General features: G+C 43.2%; 1 protein-coding gene across 4 annotated transcripts in view; it reads left to right on the top strand.

Annotated features, from left to right (window-relative positions):
- Window positions 1-20,092, top strand: part of INAVA (innate immunity activator) — a 60,306-nt gene that overhangs the window by 11,336 nt on the left and 28,878 nt on the right. Inside the window, exon 2 of one of the 4 annotated variants that reach the window (XM_053244844.1) lies at window positions 8,064-8,242. The exons of the other annotated variants lie outside the window; for them this stretch is intronic. The gene's annotated coding sequence lies outside the window, so the exon portion shown is untranslated. The remainder of the gene's footprint in view (window positions 1-8,063; window positions 8,243-20,092) is intronic. 4 annotated transcript variants of the gene reach the window in all.

Below are 20,092 nucleotides of genomic sequence, written 5' to 3'. Positions count from 1 at the left end.
CTGTATTTGAGAATTAGTCAGGCTTTTTGTAGACAGGGGGACTCTTTACATGATGAATCTCATGTTAGACAAAAAAAACAGAGATCTCGGCCACATGCACGCTCCCATAGAGCACACTTTGTGAACTCAGGATTTTTCAGTGATCTCTGATTGGCAGTGTACCAACTCAACAGTTTATTTATTTACTTTAATAAATGCTGAAGGCATTTATTGTGTCCTGGAAAGCCAGGCAAGAGTGAGGACAAGAGTGTGAGCAATATAGGGACGCGAGATATATAATTTTTTAAAGCAGAGTTCCCAATCTACTGCGGTATATACTTGTGTGGGGGTTATACCCATACCGTTATGTGGGTTATACTTGGAAAAATATGATACATGTATGATGCTCAAGTTTGAAAACATGTTTGATGCATGCACACTGCATTTTTAGGTGTGCAGATGTATTATATTTTCAGCTGAAAAATGTGTGAAGCTGACCTTGATTCATCTATTAACACAGCTGTGTGTCCTGTAAATACCAGAATTTTAAGCTTGACTAAACATTCAGAGTATGTCTGATAATAAGATGAATCTTTTATCCACAGGCAAATGCTGGTTGTTGATTCCCCCACCCACTGTCTGGATCTGGGTGATCTAGGAAAGCTTTAAATCGTTGCTGGAAAAAGGCATTAAGTCATCTGTCAGTCAATGACTCCAAATTGAAAGGCAATGAGTGTTTGGTTGCTTTTTCCTTGGGATGTGTATGCCCACTTTCTCAAATATAGGTGTGGCCACTGACTGTGGTCTTTAGCTTGCCTCACACAAGTCCCCCTTCCACAAAGTTTCAATCCTAGCCAAACTGATTACTGCCTTACAGGCTCTTCTAGGTTGTGAACATTTAACATCAGTTCTGTTCCCCAAGTAGCTGGAATGTTCGGTGCCACCACACTAGCTCAGCCAATTCATGTTATTACATCCCCCAAATCCAAGGAAACAACCAGTAAATATCCACAATGGAATGGTCATTCTTGAATGTCTTTTTTAAATTTGGCCAATTCTACCCCACCAGAGGTAAATTCTCCATTCCAGCCAGATTTCATACGTATTACAGGAAGGACTGTACAACTTTGACCCTCCTGCAGATGTTGGACTGTGACTCTAATAATAACTGACTAGTGGCTACTGTGGTTGGGGATGGTGGGAGCTGTAGACCAAAAACAGCTGGAAGACTGAAGTTATGCACTGAGCACTGAAAAGGCCAACTCCTTTTAACTATATGGTCTTTGCTATGGCTGTATGATATAGATGTGGCTGTATGATATAGATCAGCCGTTTTCAAACTTCTTTTCTCATGATCCAATTGAAGGCAATCACTTATCCCCACACCCAAAAGAATAGTTTATGCTCGTAAAAGTGTTCATAGAAGCTCAGTAGGTTATGCCATTTAAACTACTTCGCATTTAACTGACAGAGACAGTCACACATGGTAGCCAAAGGTTGTATGGCTGAGATTAAGATGCGCACATGGTGTATCAGAAGCAGTGTATCCATTTTAATGATATATGGTGTATCAATCTGCAGATGGTGTATCAATTTTCATCGTTCTTTTCTCCGTTCCCCCTTTTTCTTTCTTTTTAATTTTGTTTTACCCTATACTTGTTTTTATCTCAAGTTTTATGTAATAGATTCCACATGGGTATATAAACATATATACATTTGTACTGATATTTACCTTTAAGTTCCCTTTTATTTGATCTGGATTGTATATTTGTATAATTGTATATATATTTGTATATACAATTTGTATATGTATATTACAATACAACTGAACTGACAGAGACAAAATATTACTTTTAACATGTTTTAGCCAGCATGGGTGTAGTGGTTAGAGTGCTGGACTAGGACCGGGGAGACCCAGGTTCAAATCCCCATTCAGCCATGATACTAGCTGGGTGACTCTGGGCCAGTCACTTCTCTCTCAGCCTAACCTACTTCACAGGGTTGTTGTGAGGAGAAATCAAATATGTAGTACACCACTCTGGGCTTCTTGGAGGAACAGCGTGATATAAATGTAAAAATAAATAAGTAAGTAAATAAATAAATACACGTTATAAAGCAAGACTGCACAACTTCAGTCCTCCCACTGATGTTGGACTACAGCTTCCATCATCCCCAGGCACAGTGGCCAATAGTCTCAGGTGGTGGTAGTTCTAGTTTGAGGGCTGAAGTTGTGCAGTCCTGGTATAAAAGATTATCAGGCTGAATATAACTTAACTAATGTGACAGGTCAAAAATTCTAATTAATAAAGAACGCAGTGCTTAATATCCTTTGGGCCAGTATTGAGTTGCAACCATATTTTGAAAACCTTTGTTATATATAACTGATGAAGCTGATTAGTAGATATATACTATGCTGATCAGAGTTGAAGGGAAAATTACCAGAAACAGTATGCTTTGCCATTATGTCTACAACTGTGGTGAACAAGCCCCGAGGGTTTGTTCATCTGTGCAAACATCAACATTTCTTCATTTACGCATTGCACACAATAGATCAAAGCAACACCAGACTTATTAAGATTTCCAGAGTTAAGGTTGTGTGCTGTGGTGCATGTCTAGTGTCAAAGCTTGCTTGAAATGTGAATTATTTGTTCAGGGCAGACCAAGCAGAAGCAGTTTTTTTAAACGTCTGATGATAATTAATTAATTAGAGAGAGAGAAAGAGAGAATAATTACATACACTGGTCTATCTGTGTTTCAATGGAAAGTGTTTGCAGTCTCTGTCTTATTAGATCCTTGGACAGGCAGGTCATTCCTGTTTCACAGAACCAAGGGTGGGCATTTGCCCAAGGACATCCAGCAGTTCCATAGATAAGAAGGAATTTGAATGCTGGGGCCGGTCAGGGCTGAGCCATGGGCAGTGGTTGCTCAGTGGCGCAAGGCTCAAAGCCAGGACCAGAAGAGCCAGAAATCAGCCAGCAATCAGAAACTAAACCAGTAGCCAGCGATCAGGATCACACCAGAGGTCACGCTGAGCAGACAGTCAGGAATAAGGGGGTTAACCAGACTTCAGGAATACACCAGAGGGCAGAGGCCAAAGAAGCTGTCTAGCCAGACCAACAGGAGACCTTAGCAAGATCAAGGTGGTCAATACTGAGGCAAGGCCCGGCTCAGACAGGAAGCTTCTTATACTTTTCCTGCTGGAGGGGGAGGTTGATTCCATGGGGTGGTCCTGCCCAGGGCCAAAATGCTTTAAAGTATCTTGTATTGCAGCAAAATGCCACAAGGGGCAGCAGCACCCAGAGCCTCAGACCAGATAGAACATGTCAGCTGGTCTTCTAGGTCCCAGATCCTACATTTTATCCCATGGTCCAACAGCAGTGGTTTAAATGTATTATTGTATACATTATTAGTATTATAATGATTTCATTATGTGTTACTAAAAAGACTTGCATTCCACATCTTCATCCAACTAGAGGCCTCAGTGCAGCTTACAATAAATAACGCCATAAAGCAATTTTAAAACAATAGATAGGCAACTATCTGTAACAACAGTGTACAAACCAAATCGGCAGCAAAAACATCAGCAAGTGATATCATAAAGCATGTGTTAAAACAGGCATGAATTCCATAAGCTGGGAAATGCCGTGGAGAGGCCTCTGCATCTCACAGGTCAGAAGGATGTGTAATAGGGCCTTTCCTGATAATTGCAGCATGTGGACAGGTTTATACAGGAGGAGATAGCTTTTCAAAAACCAAGTCCTAATCAGTTTAGAGCTTTAAAAGAAAGAACGAGCAATTTAAATTGGGCCCAGATACTAACAGGCACTTTTTAAAAATTGTGATTCTCTTTATTTAGCAGTGTTACAGCAACTGGCCCTATCCATCCCAGCATATCTCCAATGGCTGTTGCTGGTGTCTATCTTATATTGTTGTTGTTTTTTTTAGATTGTGATCCCTTTGGGACAGGGAGCCATTTTTAGCCTACTTTCCAGTAGGCTTATGAGATCACCCGGCATTCTCTGTGTGTGTCCGTCCACATGTCAGTGTGCCCCCCACCCAATCAACTTCGCAATGCTTGGACCAATATGAACCAAATTGGGTACAGTTGTAGGGACACCTCAATGGCATAGTTTGTGATGATATCATCCATCCCGATCCAAGTTGGCGGACACATAAACTTTTGAGACGAAAGTTGGCTAACTTGTGAACCACTTAACTGATTTGAACCAAATTTGCTACAACTGTGGGGACACATAGGAATGCCCTAATGGTGTGGTGTGTGATGATGTCATCCACTCTAATTCAAGACGGCGGCCACGTGAACATCTGAGGTGTAAGCGGGCTAATTTGTGGACTGTCTAACCAATTTGAACCAAATTGGGTACAGTTGCAGTGAGTGACACACAGGGATACCTCAGTGGTGTCGTTTGTGATGATGTCATCCACCTTGATTCAACATGGTGGACATGTAAACTTTTGAAGCGCAAGTGGGCTCACTTGTGAACTGCCTAACTGATTTGAACCAAATTTGCTATAGCTGTAGGGACACATAGGGACACCTCAATGGTGTAGATTGATGATGTGATCCACCCCAATTCAAGATGGTGGACATGTAAACTTTTGAGGTGCAATTGCACTAATTTGAGGACTGTCTAATCGATTTTATCCAAATTTGGTACATTTGTAGTGAGTGACACACAGGGACACCTCAATGGTGTAGTTTGTAATGATGTCATCCATCCTGATCCAAGATGGTGGACGCATGAACATTTGAGGTGCAAGAGATCTAACCTGTGAACCTTGATTTGAACCAAATATAGTCTAGTTGTAGAGGCAGTGAAAGGAAAGTAGGCTGATCAGTTCTTACTAGAACAACTTGTTATATCTATCTATCTATCTATCTATCTATCTATCTATCTATCTATCTATCTATCTATACCACTTTGAGAACTTTTGTTGAAAAGTGGTATATAAATATTCGTCATATTTGTATTTGTAGCTATGTGCCAGTGCCACTGATATCATATTGTTGTGATATGATCAAGTGATTTTGCTCCTGGTGGCAGCATCATTGCCACATTTTGCATCAACTGAAGTTCAGAAGCTTCAGCTGGTGCTTTTCAAGGGCGATGTTCAAAAGCATCTCAGCTCTTCTTTCCAGTTGGACTCTTCTCCCAAGCAGTTTTGCATACAGCACTTTGTAGTAGTCCTGGGGTTCTCAAACTTGGATTCCCACATGCTGTTGGTCTGGGGGTGATGGGAGTTGTAGTCCAGCAACTTCTGGAGACCCAGATTTGAGAATCCTTTGTAGTCTAATCTAGAAGTAACTTGGGCACATGCGACTATGGTTGAAGTACCAGGTATGAAAAGGAGGAGTCTTGACTGTGGTATCAACATGTTTTCAAAGGGCAAGGAGGGGAATCTTTGCTAGTGTAACTCTTCCTGTGGTTGGTAGAAAAATAACAAGGAAACAGTTGCACAAAGCTAAAAGTGATTGGTTCTGTGCCACACATAGGACATAACAGATTTTCTAGGCCCTATTCTGATGACTACACTACTGGAGCAAGTGTCTAAATATTTTCTAAACTACACTACTGGAGCAGGTGTCTAAATATTGTATTGGGACAGAGGCAATTTGAACATATGAAGCTACCCGATACTGAAGCCACTGGTCCACCTAGCTTAGTACTATTAACATGATTGGCAGCAGCCCTACCTGGAGATGCCAGGGATTGAACCTGAGGCATTCTGCACACACAAGGCATGTTCTCTGCTGTAGAGCTATGACCCAACCCTATCCATTATGCATCTATCAAGTCTTCACTTACTTTATCTTAGTATAGGTTGCAGGTAGCTTCTGTATAGAGGCAGAAAGGAATTTTAGTCTCAGTGGGGGAAATAACCTTTCTAAGAAGACCTGAGCAGATAAACATGTTTTCATCTGGCACTGAAAATAATATAGGTCTGGCATGTTGCATGCATGGGCCTTAGCATGACTGTTCTGGTGGAGGTAGGGATGGTATCTCCAACATTACGTTGTCCTACCGTGACTGCTTTTCGATTTCAGCACCATATGGAGGCTCTATTCCATCTTAGTGCTACTTGAGTTGGCTACACTTGTGATACAAAGAACAGCAAATTTTAAACAGCTTGACTATCTTTGACAGTGTTGGTCACACCTTAAATTGCACCAGAACCTGACACCCACAGCTTTCGCTGTGTGCCATCCTGAACTTGGCTTGGCATATTGTACAGATGTAGACAATGTTGTTCTGAGTCATTGTGATGAAGCAGGCCGTAGAGCCTGGAGAACAGAAAGCTCCCACATCAACGCTGCAGTGCCCCACCAAACAATGTTTATGGCAGAGCCAGGATTAAAGCTGACTATGAGGTGGTTTGACTTGGCTTCCACACCCTTTGGTCTGCAATATTAGAACAGCAACGTAAACCCAATAATTTGAATCCAGGAAACTATATTCTTGCTTTTTGAATTGTTTTCCTTTTCTTTCTCTGCCCAAACTATGTACGCCATGGGCTCTAGAACTTCAGTCCCCAGCTGTTGTTGGCCTGCAACTCCCATCATCCCCAGCCCAAATGGCCTGGCCATTGTGCCTGCGGATTATAGGAGTTGTAGGTCAACAACAGCTACATAGGATTCTTGACAGAGGGATCGTAGTCCTTTTACATGGCTGACTGGACTTCCTTGACCTGAGGAGGAGGAGGGGCCCACTGTGACAAAGTGAGAGTCCCCAACCTTTTGTGATTGTATGCTAGCTTTGCCACATTTTAATTGCTACTCTGCTACTTTTCTTAGCAAGATACACAGAAGCAGCAACTGAAGACAATACTGAGTACTGTCTACTCAGTAGACAATACTGAGCTAGATAGACCAATGGTCTGACTCGGTATATGGCAGCTTCTTATGTTCCTATGTTGAAGAGGAATTAGGCCCTTGTTTCCGGGTATTCAGTAAAGAAAAGAAGTGATTTAAACATGCGTGCACTGTTTACAACTGATGCAAGGTTGTAGTTAGGCAATCTGTATTTGAATATCAGGGTGGAATTAAACATTACACACACAACCCCGGCAGCTGCTTCTGTTAGCGAAAAGCAGCTTTGAGAAAAGGCAATTTGAAATGGAATCAGTGAGGGGAGTGTTTGACCTATCCCCTGATTACCACTTTTCCACTGTGAAGTGTGGTTCCAGATGTATATTTGTGAGGGTAACCTGTCTGGGCCCATGGGGATAAAAATGGTTTGCAAGAAAGGGGTGATGTTAATTTCTATGCTTTTCTTATTCTCTGCAGCTCTCCCCTCCTAGTACCGGCTGTGAGAATTTGGTTATATAAATTGAAGAATAATGTATAGTTCTCTCAGTAAGGTAATGGTAAAGTGTGCCATCAAGTCAATTTTGACTCCTGGTGCCCACAGAGCCCCGTGGTTGTCTTTGTTGGATAAAGGAGGGGTTTACCATTGCCATCTCTGACGCAGCATGAGATGATGCCTTTCAGCGCCTTTCTATATTGCTGCTGCCCGATATAGTACCAATGGGGATTCAAACTGGCAACCTTTTAGTTGTTTAGTCAAGCATTTCCCCGCTGTGCCACTTAAGGTGACATAGTTCTCTCAGAACCCCTGTACATTTTTTTAAAGAAGCGGCCCCCAAAGTGATTACTTTTATTTGAACTTACAAACCTGAAAGACTTGTGTTAGTATCTGAGTCGTAATAAAGTCTCACTAAGAGCAGAGCAGATATGATTACTTTGTGACTCTAAGTTACAAAGGCAGTAAATAGCCAATTTCACTGTTAGCTTGCAATATGTGAACTGCCTTGGACCTGGCTGCAGTAAAAATATGGCAGCTTCCTCTGTTTACTGAGGATCAGTTACTGGGGGATTCCTGGCTGTGTCTTTTGCAAGAGGCTTTTTCTGTAGTCCCTCCTCCTTTGATGCCATGTGTGAGCTTGCCCTTCTGTGCCTGGAAGGATTTGGCTGTGCTCGTACTACTGGGGCTGAGAAGGTATTGCTCACCTGCCCCTCCCGTCTGACTCAAGTCAAAACAAGTAACACAGTTTCTTTGACATAGCCAGAGCAAGGCAGTGCCTGGAAGAAGCAAGCTGCCAAAGGGTCGGAAGTGTGAACTCAGTGAAAAATCCGGCAGCAGTTACTTGGATATTGGAGAGCTGAAACAAACCTGGCATTACTACATTTCACTGATTTTTCTCCTGATACTATCTAATCTGGATCAGGGACCCAACCCAGCAGGTAAGGGAGTTTAGCTGCTTTTTGTTGTCCCAAAAGGGAGGGAGAACAGTTGCTTATAGAAGATGGACACAGCCAACTCTGTTATAATATCTTTCATGTTTTAATATGTGGGTTTCTAGCTTCCTGATGTTCAGAGGAAAATTAGAAGTTTAACAGGATCTGTTAATAGTTGTGATGAAACCATTAATACACAGTTGTAGAACAGCTCGTATTAAATCAGCTATTGCTTTTTTCTGTTTGGGCTATTTCACATGTTACAGATTTGCTACATGGAAATCACTCCTATGTAGGAAACTACATAAAACCCATAGATTACACATGCACACTTACACATGCAAACTTTTTCCTTTAGCAGGTCTGACTTCTGAGTGTCACCTACATGCAGTTTGCCTGTGCTGTCCTACACAGATGATGATTTTTTAAAAACTGGAAATCCATAATGTGGGAAGCAGCCTTCACCATCTCGTGGGACATAAAAAGCTTCTCTTAATTCATCCTTGATTCTGTAGAAAGACATAAGAGGGAGCTTTCCTGGACTAATGACTAAGGGGTGGGAAGGCAGCCCAGTGAATTGAGGCAGTACAGAAAGGGTAAAGATTTTTTTAAAATCTCATACTTATAATTTCTTGCATGATGAGATGAAGAAGAGGGAGCATATTAGGATATTTCTCAGGAATTTTATGGGTGTAGTATTGTAACATACTCCTCAGTGGAGGAAAGCAGGTATATTAGTCTTATGTCAAAGAATATTCCAGTACACAATGGACAATGAATAAACAGTGCAGGGAAGGCAATTTCTTTGGAGTTCAGGGGCTGCGTATCTCAGTCATACATTTTGGAAATCTTAACTTTAAAATGGACATTTCCCTATTTTTTTAGAAAGGGGGGAAAGATAAGAAGTTGGTCCTTTGTCTGTATCCCCCCCACCTGATTATTATAAACTGCAGCCAAATATACCTAATTAAAAATAAGTTTAAAAATATATGTATTTCCCTAACCTCCTAGCAAGTACTTTTTTTTTTTTTACATCATTAGTATTAGAAACAAGGACAAATATTATAGTTTTCTTCCCCAGAAGTCCCAAGTTAATATAAGCTGGAGACAGCGTTGCACTCAGTACCATGGCAAAAAAAAAAAAACCCCTAAGGCTGCTTCCAGCCATACGGGTCTTTCCTGCTGCTAGCTAATGAATCGGTGCACTGGGAAGTAAGAGCCTGCCGCTATGTCCTGGTCACTGAGCAGGGGGGGGGGGCGGGTACTTGATGCCATTCCCAGTGTCATGAAGTGTCAGCAAGGACAGAGGGGCTACTAGATGAATACTGTGCAGGCATGTGGCTGCTGACTGGCTAGCAGCTTTTAACATGATCCCAGGTTATGATACTGGTGGTCCATCTGGGGTATAGCCAACTGGCCAGTAGTTGAGGATCTGCATGGGGCAGTTTCCCCCTTGTCTTTGCCAATGACTCATGGCCCCGGTCATGGATAGGGCATTGGGTCTCCCTTCCTTTCAGAAGTGCTCAGTAGAGCACTTCTTACTTCTCAGTGCTCTACTTCACCAGATGTGATTGCTTCAAGCATTTTACTAAGCCTGGGCTATCCCCACATATATCCCCATCTCCACATTATGGAACGGGGTAGGGCTGGTCTTGTGACCAGAGGAAAGCCTTGCTGTGATTGGATTATGTTTGCCAAAATTTTTTTTAATTGTAGGAGGTTTACTTTTGAGCATTAGAAAGTGAGCCTCCAAAGGGAGGAAAAATCAGCAAAACATTGTTTTTATTGGACAAAACTGATCAAAATGGCACAGAGAGGGATTTATGGCACCTCATGTTGTTGCAGGCACCACCCAGGTGAAGCGCAGGACGCTGCTGCGACCACTTGAACTTCTCTTCCTTGCATGTAAGGAGAGTCGAATGGTCACATCATGGATGGCAAAAGTTCCTGTTTTTCAGGAATTTGAATTAGTGATTTCTCTACTGCAATTCCTCTACAGCAGGGATTCTCAATGTGTGGGTCCCCAGATGTAATTGGACTTCAACTCCCATAATTCCCAACCAAAGGCCACTGGGGCTGGGTATTATGGGAGTTGAAGTCCAAGAACATCTGGGGACCCACATGTTGAGAAACCCTGCGGTCTACAGCAAGAGCAATTGCTGAAACAATGCCATTCAGTCATAGCTAAAGGCTCTAATATTCTGCCAGTCAAATAGATTGGTTATGAAGAACTGTTCCATTATTAAATACGACGACTACAATGAATATTTACAGATATGACAAATATTTATATACTGCTTTTCAACCAAATTTCCCAAAGCGGTTTACATAGATATCAGTGAATAAAATGGCTCCCTGTCCCCAAAGGGCTCACAGTCTAAAAAAGAAACATAAGATAGACACCAGCAACAGCCACTGGAGGGATGCTGTGCTGGAGATGGAATATGAATTTGCTACATACTAGATGCATTTGGTGCCCATAATGAGAATATAGTTAACTAGGTACAATTGGAGGTGTTCCCTCCAAGTGTTCCCTCTAAGGCATGCGCATGTGCGTGTGCTCACATGTTTTTTTAATGTCCACTCAATTTATTTTAGATCCTGCTCAGGTTTAATCAGGAGGATCTCACTCTGAATGTAAGTGTGCACGCACTGCCTTGATACTGCCACTCAGAACAAAACTCATTCTGCATGCAGATGAAAAAAAATTAGAGAGAACACTGATTGGAGGGTATAAGGTGGTGGTAGCTCCCATGTGGATAGGAGAGGAAATTTTCCTTCATCAGAGGGAAAAAGGCAAAGAAAATCCAGTGTGTGGGGGGGTATCTGGGCGGCTCCTGGAGAAATGTGGTGATAATTGTGCTTTAGTATTAAGATTTTAATCTCTTAATTGTTCAATTAGTCAATTAAAGCAGCACAGTTAATTAAAATAATAATAATTCAACCAGTTGGCAGTCCCATTTCTGCCTCAGTTACTAGAAGACAAATGAAAAAGAGCACGTTACTTTTAAAATGTTACTTCTAAAAGTTTAAACATTATATGACTTTGGTGGGGGCAGGAATGGTGTTTTGACTCACAGTCTGAGATTAGGTGCCCTGAGGACCTTTTCAGACTATTATTTTATTGTGCGTGCGATAAACATGCAGTTGTTAACCAGGCGTCATGGGAGGGATGGTGATCAACACATCTTTCCTGAAGTAGTGCTTCTGTTGCAGCAATATTGCATTATCCAAATACACAGATCACAGTGATTTGTAAAGGGAAAATGGATTTTCCATCCATAGCTAGCACTTCTGTTGAGATTTGCAGTGCTGTGTGGAATGAGATTAATAATAATAATAATAATAATAATAATAATAAATAATAATTCAATTTCTATACTGCCCTTCCAAAAATGGCTCAGGGCGGTTTACAAAGAGAAATAACAAATAAGATGGCTCCCTGTCCCCAAAGGGCTCACATTCTAAAAAGAAACATAAGACACACACCAGCAACAGTCACTGGAAGTACTGTGCTGTGGGTGGATAGGGCCAGTTACTCTCCCCCTGCTAAATAAAGAGAATCACCACGGTAAAAGGTGCCTCTTTGCTCAGTTAGCGGGGGGATTGTGTGTGCATCTCAGTCCTTTATTGCCTAGTGCGTGGGACAGCACTGATTATGAACAATAAGCTTTCTCCTCCCATACTTGCACAATTATAAAGGTATTTTCTCTGTGCATTTACTTTACATCACTAGAAGCCAAGAGTGTCTTATTTTACTATTCCAGCACAAGAGTGCTCATGTATTGCACCCATACAACAGGGCATATAAAATATGTGTGGGGGGAATACCCTCCAAGCCCCCATGAATTGCCACCTCAGTAAACTCAGGAAGTGCCCTTTTCCTCTGCCTTTTCCCTCATCATGAGGACATGATTCCTTTTGCTCCTGTGCCCCTCCTCAGTAAATTCAACTCCCCTCAATCCCTTTGTCACTACGAGCCAGTTTCTACAATGCTCTGACCAGTTTGTACAATATTCTGACTGGCCCATTTGAACATGTGTGGGAGGACCATGTGTCTCATGCAGCATGTTGGCATATCATCTCCTAACCACCCACCCCACATGATAAAGGGACATGCCAGGAGAACGTCAGGAAATGTATAGGATAAAGAAAGATGCTGAGATGGGCGCATCCTCTTTCTTAATTGTGTGGGCTGATTTGGAGGGGAAAGTATCATCTGAACTGGCCAAATGAATATTAATTAAGAGAGTACCTTGAGGAAGGTCAATCAGAAAAGAGAGTTTGCTTTCATCTAAGGATGCATCTCTTTGCCAAGCTTTTCTTCTTCTTTTTTTAATATGCATTTATGGAGAGGCCCAGAATGTATGTAACTCCTACCTAGCTGCCCGTTTTAGACCCAGATATCAACAAAATTTGCCTTGGCCCAGCTTTCTTAAGCCCGCAGGCCTAAGAGCCAATAGGGAATGACTTACTGGAGTGAGAGAGCCAGTTGGAGTACAAGCAGCTCTATGTCCAGCCTTCCCATGAGTGAGAGGAAGGAGAATCAGATGAGTGTCAAATGGAAAAAGGAAGCACACAAAAATGTAACAAATTTTTACAAAATGTCTCAGGTTAACAAGTCTTTTTACCAAGTGCTTTTTATCTGCTGCTGTTTTTTCATTCTTTCAGAGAAAAGAATGCTGTCATTGTTTCAGAGAAAGGCATTTTGAAATTATAAGAAAGGGGAGATATACCTTAAACAAAGAGGAGAACACTTGGTCAGAATGCAGACTAACTGTTTGCTCCACAAGAAATAGAATTATAGTGTCGGAAGAGAGATATACAGGACCATAAACTCACCAGTAGTGCTGTTCAAAAGGGTAATGATGGAAAAGGAGTTAGTTACCAAAACATTGGAGTTCGATGTGAAGTTTCATTTAGTTCCCGCCCCCCCCCCCACCGAGCTGGGATTCTTTGAGGCTGTTAATAGTGGGGTGGAGAAATGTGTGCATGTTGCCTGTAAACCAGTACTGTGCAACTTCGACCCTCTTGCAGATATTGGACTACAACTCCCATAATCCCTGACTATTGACCACTGTAGCTAGAGATGATGGGAGTTGTAGTCTAAAAACCAGATGGAAGGCTGAAGTTGTGCAGCCCTGCTGTAAACTGTGTTGAGAATAGACGGTGTGTGTGCGCATGTGTGTGTAATACTTGAAGTATGATTGCTGTGAGGAAGATTGTTTAAATAGAATAGCAAATCACCTTAAATCTGAAGTTCATAAAGATGTAAAGGTTCAGCCAGTGGTGGCCCAATCCAAGCCGCTGCCTGAGGCAAGGAGCAAACTGCTGGCTTGCCAGCCCCACCCCTGCCTTGCTGCCCTCCTGCCGTTGCCTCTCCTCCTCTCCACTGTCACACCACACTGTCTTATCTCCTCCTGCTCTACTCTACTCCTCCTCTACTCAGAAACCTGGGTGCCCTCTGCCCACCTGGGCCAGAGCCTGCTGTCTTTGCTTCTCTTCCTTCCCATCTCCCACTCCCAGAATGCACTCTGCCACCTACCACAGCTACCATAGCTGCTGTTGCTGTTCCAGCTTTGAAGCAGTACCAGGCTTTGCCCACCCAAGGTCCATCTACACTCTGGTTCATCAGTGCCGCCGCCGCTGCTTGAGTACAACAACCAGTCCGCTTGCTGGCATGTCCATCACAGAGTAATGAAGATGGTGGCAGCAATGGACAAGTGACTGAGCCAGAGGTGCACCTAGGTAATTTGGGAGCCGGGACCTAAAGGCCTTTGGAGGCCGCCAGATGCAAATTAAGCATCTTTTTTTTTTTAACACATAGATTCTTGAGGGCACGAGCCGCACCACCCAGGAAAGACTAAAGAGGATTTGGGGGCCCCCAGGGGATATGGAAGCCCTGGACTTTGGGCTCGAAGTCCAGGGGTAGGAGCACCTCTGGACTGAGCACGCCAGTTGCTGCTGATTGAGCAGCACAGAATGGATGGACTGTAGGCAGATGAAGCCGGATGCTGCTTTGAAGCTAGAACAGCAGTAGGTGGGGGCGTGGAGGCAGAGCATGGCCTGGGAGTGGGAGGCAGGAGGGAGGGGCAATAGCAATGGGCTCTGGCCCAGAGGGTGGGGTGGTGGCAGAGCCTAAGTACTGGAGGAGAGGATCAAGGAGAGGCAGGAAGGACAGTGCAACAGAGGGGAGGAGAAGGGGCAGCTGTAGCAGACTAGCAGGGAGGTGGGGTGCTGATGCCTAGGCCACGGCGGGGGTGGGTGGGGTGGGCAGGTCAGCCCACACTCACTGCCTGAGGCTCTTGCCTCCGTTCATCTCTTTATTGAGGCATCTCTGGTCTCAGTGGAGGATTGAATTGCAGTGGGAGAAAGGCATTGCCAAGCATTTTAATTTCTTTAATTCACATTTGATATTGAAATAAATTTTATTATAGGATTGCTTGATTATGTAATTTGTGTTGTGTGCTAAAGGTTGCCTCTTTGCTTGGTGGCTATTTGAATTAATTTTTCCATAGTAGAAATTCATATTTTTAATAAGTACAGTACTGTGCCACAGCAATACCCCATGAATGTAATTCTTCAGCACCACCTATTTTTGTTTATTTCTAGGCTGTGCACTCCTTTGCTTTAGCACTGATTTCTTAAAATTAAAAAAAAAAGAGCAATGAACCTGCTATCTAACTGCAGCACTCCGCTCCACTGCTTTTGACTGGAAAGACTCCGAGTATGTCAGTAGGTCAGAGAGTTGTGTTGGTTACAGACACACTCTGGAGGGAGCTTTGTCAAGCTGAGTAGCCGAGCCAGAATATATTTTTCAGAACGGCATATGGGAGGCATGCTGCTCCCACTTTGGAAATCTGACTCCCGTGCTTGACTCTTCACTTGTTTCCGCTGAGGAGACATGGCCAGCAGTTCTTGTGTTTGGAAAGATGCATAATAAAAAGAATACCTACGCTGATTCACACAGCCATTAGCTCTCTGTAGCAATGGCTGGAAATCAATTTGAAATTGATAGATTTCAAAAAAATCAGTTTGAAATTGTACACATTGAACTCTTTATGTGCAGGCAGGAAAGAAGAGTGAGGCCAACGTGTTGGGAAACCTCCTGCAATTAGTCTTACCTGTGCAGCTCAAGTAGGCACACTAATAATGCAGATACATAGAGAATCTATCTATGTGGTTGCTAGGAGTCAACACCGCCGACTTGAAGGCACTTAATCAGTCAATGGGGTTATGCCCTAGAGAAGCGGCTCCCGTGCCACTATGGGTGCGTGTAAAGCAGGCCCCCTTAGGTGCTAATTGCATGTTATGCAGAAATATGTGTATCAGAGCTCTGGTTCTGGTTTGTCAATTTGGAGTGGTGGGGGAAGGGCACACATCCCTTTCCCTTCCTGCCATTTTCCTTCTCCAAATTTCCCCCTCCCAAGTGGCCTTCTCCCTGTTGCGTTTCCTCTTCTAGACATGTGCTTTAATAAGGAATAGGGCGACCTGGAGTGAGGATTGGGAAGGAAATAGCAGGCGGGAGCAGTTTAAGCACCCCTTCATCCTGCTGTTACTCTGTTCTCAATTGCCTCCTCTGAAGCTTCCCTGAAGCTTTCCTTAACATAACATTAAAAAAAAGACACTGGGGTTCTAATACTTATGTGATGTATAGTTAGCCTTCCAGCTGAGCTGGCTTCTATCTGAATATTTCCCATCCTTGAAGAGAGAGTTTGTTTCTCTGTTGCATCATAGTGCAGTTTTAATGTCTGGTTATGGTTCATCATAAACTCTGAAACCAAAGTTTGTTTAATGGAGAGTTTCTCCATGGGAGCTTGAGGACAAACTTGAGGCTGATTTAAGGGTGCAACAGGCTTGTGATTAAAATGTAAACCTTCCAGGTTTTGCTGGAACCTGCTTAGCAGTTATACCTGAAAACTAGAGCAAAATTCAAGGAATAGGGATCCTGAGAGGGATCAGAACTGATGGGAAAGCCCACCAATTCAACTACCTTTCCTATTCCAATCCTACCCTAGGCTAGTATGCTCGCTAACTTGGTATCTGAAATATTAAATATATGCACAGAAGTTAAATAAAAACTGGGCTCTGTGCCCAGGGAAACTGGTTGTTCTCTCAGGGAAGCATGGAGAAAGGGTTATGCGTCTTCTAATTGGCTGCCTTCAGCAATTTTCCTCTTGGCTAACAAATAAGCAGCATGATTATCCAAGGATGATAAACTTGTCTGGCACTGAGGACCACACTGAACATGTTTGCCGTCCCATACCCACTCTTTTGTTTACCACCATGAATACTAGATATGAAAGCTGGGGCACCTCAAGACTCTGACAAGGTGCCCACCAGTGTCCCCTCTAATCTTTTTCAACTGTGTGTGGAATGAATTTTGTTGTGGGTGGAACCATCAAGGCAATGTGTGCACATGTGCATTCAGAATGGGCCTTCCTGATTCAACTTGAGCGGGAACTGAAAATAACTGAGTCAACAAAAAACTTGTGAGTGCACGCACAAGCACATGCCTTAGAGGGAACACTGTTGCCCACTCTCCCTTTTAAGTTTGTGCAGATTCTACAAGGCCAGTCAGCAGTGTGGGGTGGGGGAAGTATCCCAATGTGGGGAAAACAAAAGGGAGGGTGTGAAGGTGGAGAATATTAGGATAGGGTGGGAGTTGAACTGGTCAGATGAATGCAGAGTCAAGAAAGCAAGGAGAAGAGGTGGCCTATTGGAACGGTACTTGCATTGCTGTGTAGTATACCTGCTTATGTTTGCTATAAAGTTTTGGAACGACTTAGTTAAGGCTTGCCTGGATTCCTGTTGCTAAATGGCTCACATCAGTCTAGATCTCCCCTGTCCTCTCATGTTTTTAAGAAACATGCTCAGATTCACGTAAGAGGTTGGGACTTGAGGCAGGAAGGACTAGGTGTGGTGGAGGGGGGAGGGCATGCAGAGATGGAGTGCCGCTACTTCTTGGCTTCTCTGGCTGTTGGGGTGGGCATGGCCATGGGGGCTGTCATGGAGAGCACCTGCACTTCTGAATTTGCAACTACATCTCTGGATAGGAGTATGTAGCCTTATCATGTAAGCAGCTAATCAAATCAGCCTTTGCTTTCAAATTTATGAATGGGGAGAGAAAAAAGGAGCCCTTGAACCAATGTTTCTCTTAGAATGTCCTTTGCTTGAAGTCTGTGGACAGTGTGTGTTTCAAAGCTTATAGCCCACCATACATCAGCAGCATCAGCACCATTTTCCTCAGCCAGAGCTTGCTGCACAGGAGCATATTTGGGTGCTATGGCTTTCATACTTGGTCAGATGTCATGTCTAGGGGCCATGTATTCTTTCATTGTTAGGTTTTTATTTTCTGTGGCCTGAGCTAGTTCTTAGCAGCTCCATATACCATGTGTTGTGTTTGTGAAGAAACACCAGCAGTTACGCTGGAATAAACAAAACTGAAGAAATAGCTCCTCCTTTATTTATCTCAGCCTCTCCTACATATTCCACTTTGACCCCTTGAAGTGCTGTGACATTATTATGCCACATCAGGGGCATAGGTTGCAGCTATATCTTTTTGCACAATTGGATTTACTCTCTGGATATTTTACTTCCATCTTTGGTCATAATCACCAAAGATGGGGTGGGAAGAGCACAGATTTACTAAAATGACTAAGCCTGAAAGGCAGAGGCATGTGGTATCCCATAGCAGTATACAGGAGACCCCCAATTTTGGCTTGTTGTTCTAGTAGCAGAGCCATTGTTTCTAGTAGCAAAAGGGATTCAGCTTTCTTGCTTCTGGCTTGACAAAAGCACCACCTGCCCGATAAAGGGGTTTTATGAAGGAGAAGTAGCTGTCATTGTGTGTGTACTTTTGGAGCAAGTCCTCCCCTCCAACCAGTGTTCCCTCTAACAGGGATTCCCAGATGTTGTAGACTACCACTCCCACAATCCCCAGCTGCAATGGCTTCTGCTTGGGAATTATGGGAGTTGTAGTCAACAACCTCTGGGAATCCCTGTTAGAGGGAACACTGCCTGCAAGCTGTTATACTGACAGTGTGCCTCAGCAAGAGATTTAGCCTGGCACGATTTTTGAAATAGGCACATCCTGCTTCCCTGTACTGCTCATGGTTTTTTGAGAATGTATTACTGCTATGGTGGACTGCATTATAGGCTGACTCTGTTGGTTACCATCATAAAATGTCTGGTGACCTGCAACTGTAAATGTATCGCAATTTCTGTTAACCTACACCAGAAGGGGATCTTGGAACTAGATATGGTCTGTGCTGGTTGAATGTAAGCCATCAAGATGTTCGCTATCATCCTTCTGTAGGGATCAGCTTCTTCTGAAGCTCTAAACATTTCTCAGTTTCAGACCTCATCAAAATGGAAGTTTGTCTTGATCCTGCTTTTAACGCGTTTACCTCTGAAAAGTTGAACTTTTTTTCCATAGTCCAGACTCTGTGGGAATGCTTCTGGGCTTTATTACACTTTGGCCTCTGGGTTACCCCTGCCTTACAAGGATGGAATGCATGACTTATCAGCTTCTGCTAGCATCCCAAGATTGTTCTTCTTCACCCTCTGATGCCCTTGCACTTGGTGCTGTCTCTTAAAGTCTGATTCACACTTTACTCAGCACGCAAATTTGCTGCTCATCCACTGAATATATCTTGGTGAACACATTTAACAATGTAAAGAAAGGCCCCGTACTGTATTTGCAAATCTGTGGTAGACAATGTGCTGAGGACCTGTGTGACCAATGATGACTTCCAAGCTTGTGAGTGTTTACAGATACATGTTTCGAAATATAATTACAATGTTTACCAAGTGATGAACGAGTGGGAAATTCATTTGTTGCCTTATGTGTGAATTGATATTGATTTTCTGCTTTTCCCCTGGAGTGGTCTCTGATGATACTGGCCAAGGCTGATCAGGGTGTCAGATAGATGGACGCTGTGATATAGTAATGACTTGTGAAACAGAAGAGCGTATTTCCGTAGCTAAGTTGTCCAGTGAAAACCACCTGCTTCACGGCTGATGGTTACTGTGCTAGCTGTGGCTGCACAAATGAATTTCTTAAAGTGTAGAATCTTAGAATGTTAAGAGTTGCAGGGGGTCTGGGAAATCCTCTAATCCAACCCCCTGTTCAGAGAAGGCAGCTGCTACAAGCATCTCTGACAAATGACTGCCCAGCCTCCATTTGAAAAGCTCTAGTGAAAGGGAGCTCATCACTGTGTTAGGCAGACATTCCACAGTTGGAACAGCTTTTATAGCTAGGACATTACTCTTGATGTCTGGCCTGAATTTGCTTCCTTGTACTTTCAGCCTGCCACCTAATGGCGCAGTGGGGAAATGACCTGACTAGTAAGTCAGAGGTAGCCGGTTTGAAACATGAATCCCATGTTTCCCAGACTATGGGAAACACCTATATCGGGCAGCAGCGATATAGGAAGATACTGAAAGGCATCGTCTCATATTGCGTGGGAGGAGGCAATGGCAAACCCCTACTGTATTCTACCAAAGACAACCACAGGGCTCTGTGGTCGCCAGGAGCTGACACCAACTCAGCGGTACACTTTACCTGTAATAGGTTCTATTTCTGTCCTCAGGAGCCACAGAGACAAGTCCACCCCGTCCTTCTATATAACTGTCCTTCAGATATTTGGAAATGGCTATCGGAGTTCCCCTTCTCTTCTCTTCTACAGGCTAAACATACTCGGCTCCTTTAACTTTTCCTCATAGGAATTGATTCTAGACCCCTCAACATGTTTGTTGTCCTCCTCTGAATCTGTTCCAATCTGTCAACCTCCTTCTTAAAATGTGGTCAGAACTGGACATGTTATTCCAAGTGAGGTGGACTGACCAGTGAAT

Source organism: Hemicordylus capensis, chromosome 4, assembly GCF_027244095.1.
Source record: "Hemicordylus capensis ecotype Gifberg chromosome 4, rHemCap1.1.pri, whole genome shotgun sequence".
Taxonomy (NCBI): domain Eukaryota; kingdom Metazoa; phylum Chordata; class Lepidosauria; order Squamata; family Cordylidae; genus Hemicordylus; species Hemicordylus capensis.
This window is presented reverse-complemented; position numbering and strand designations above follow the sequence as displayed.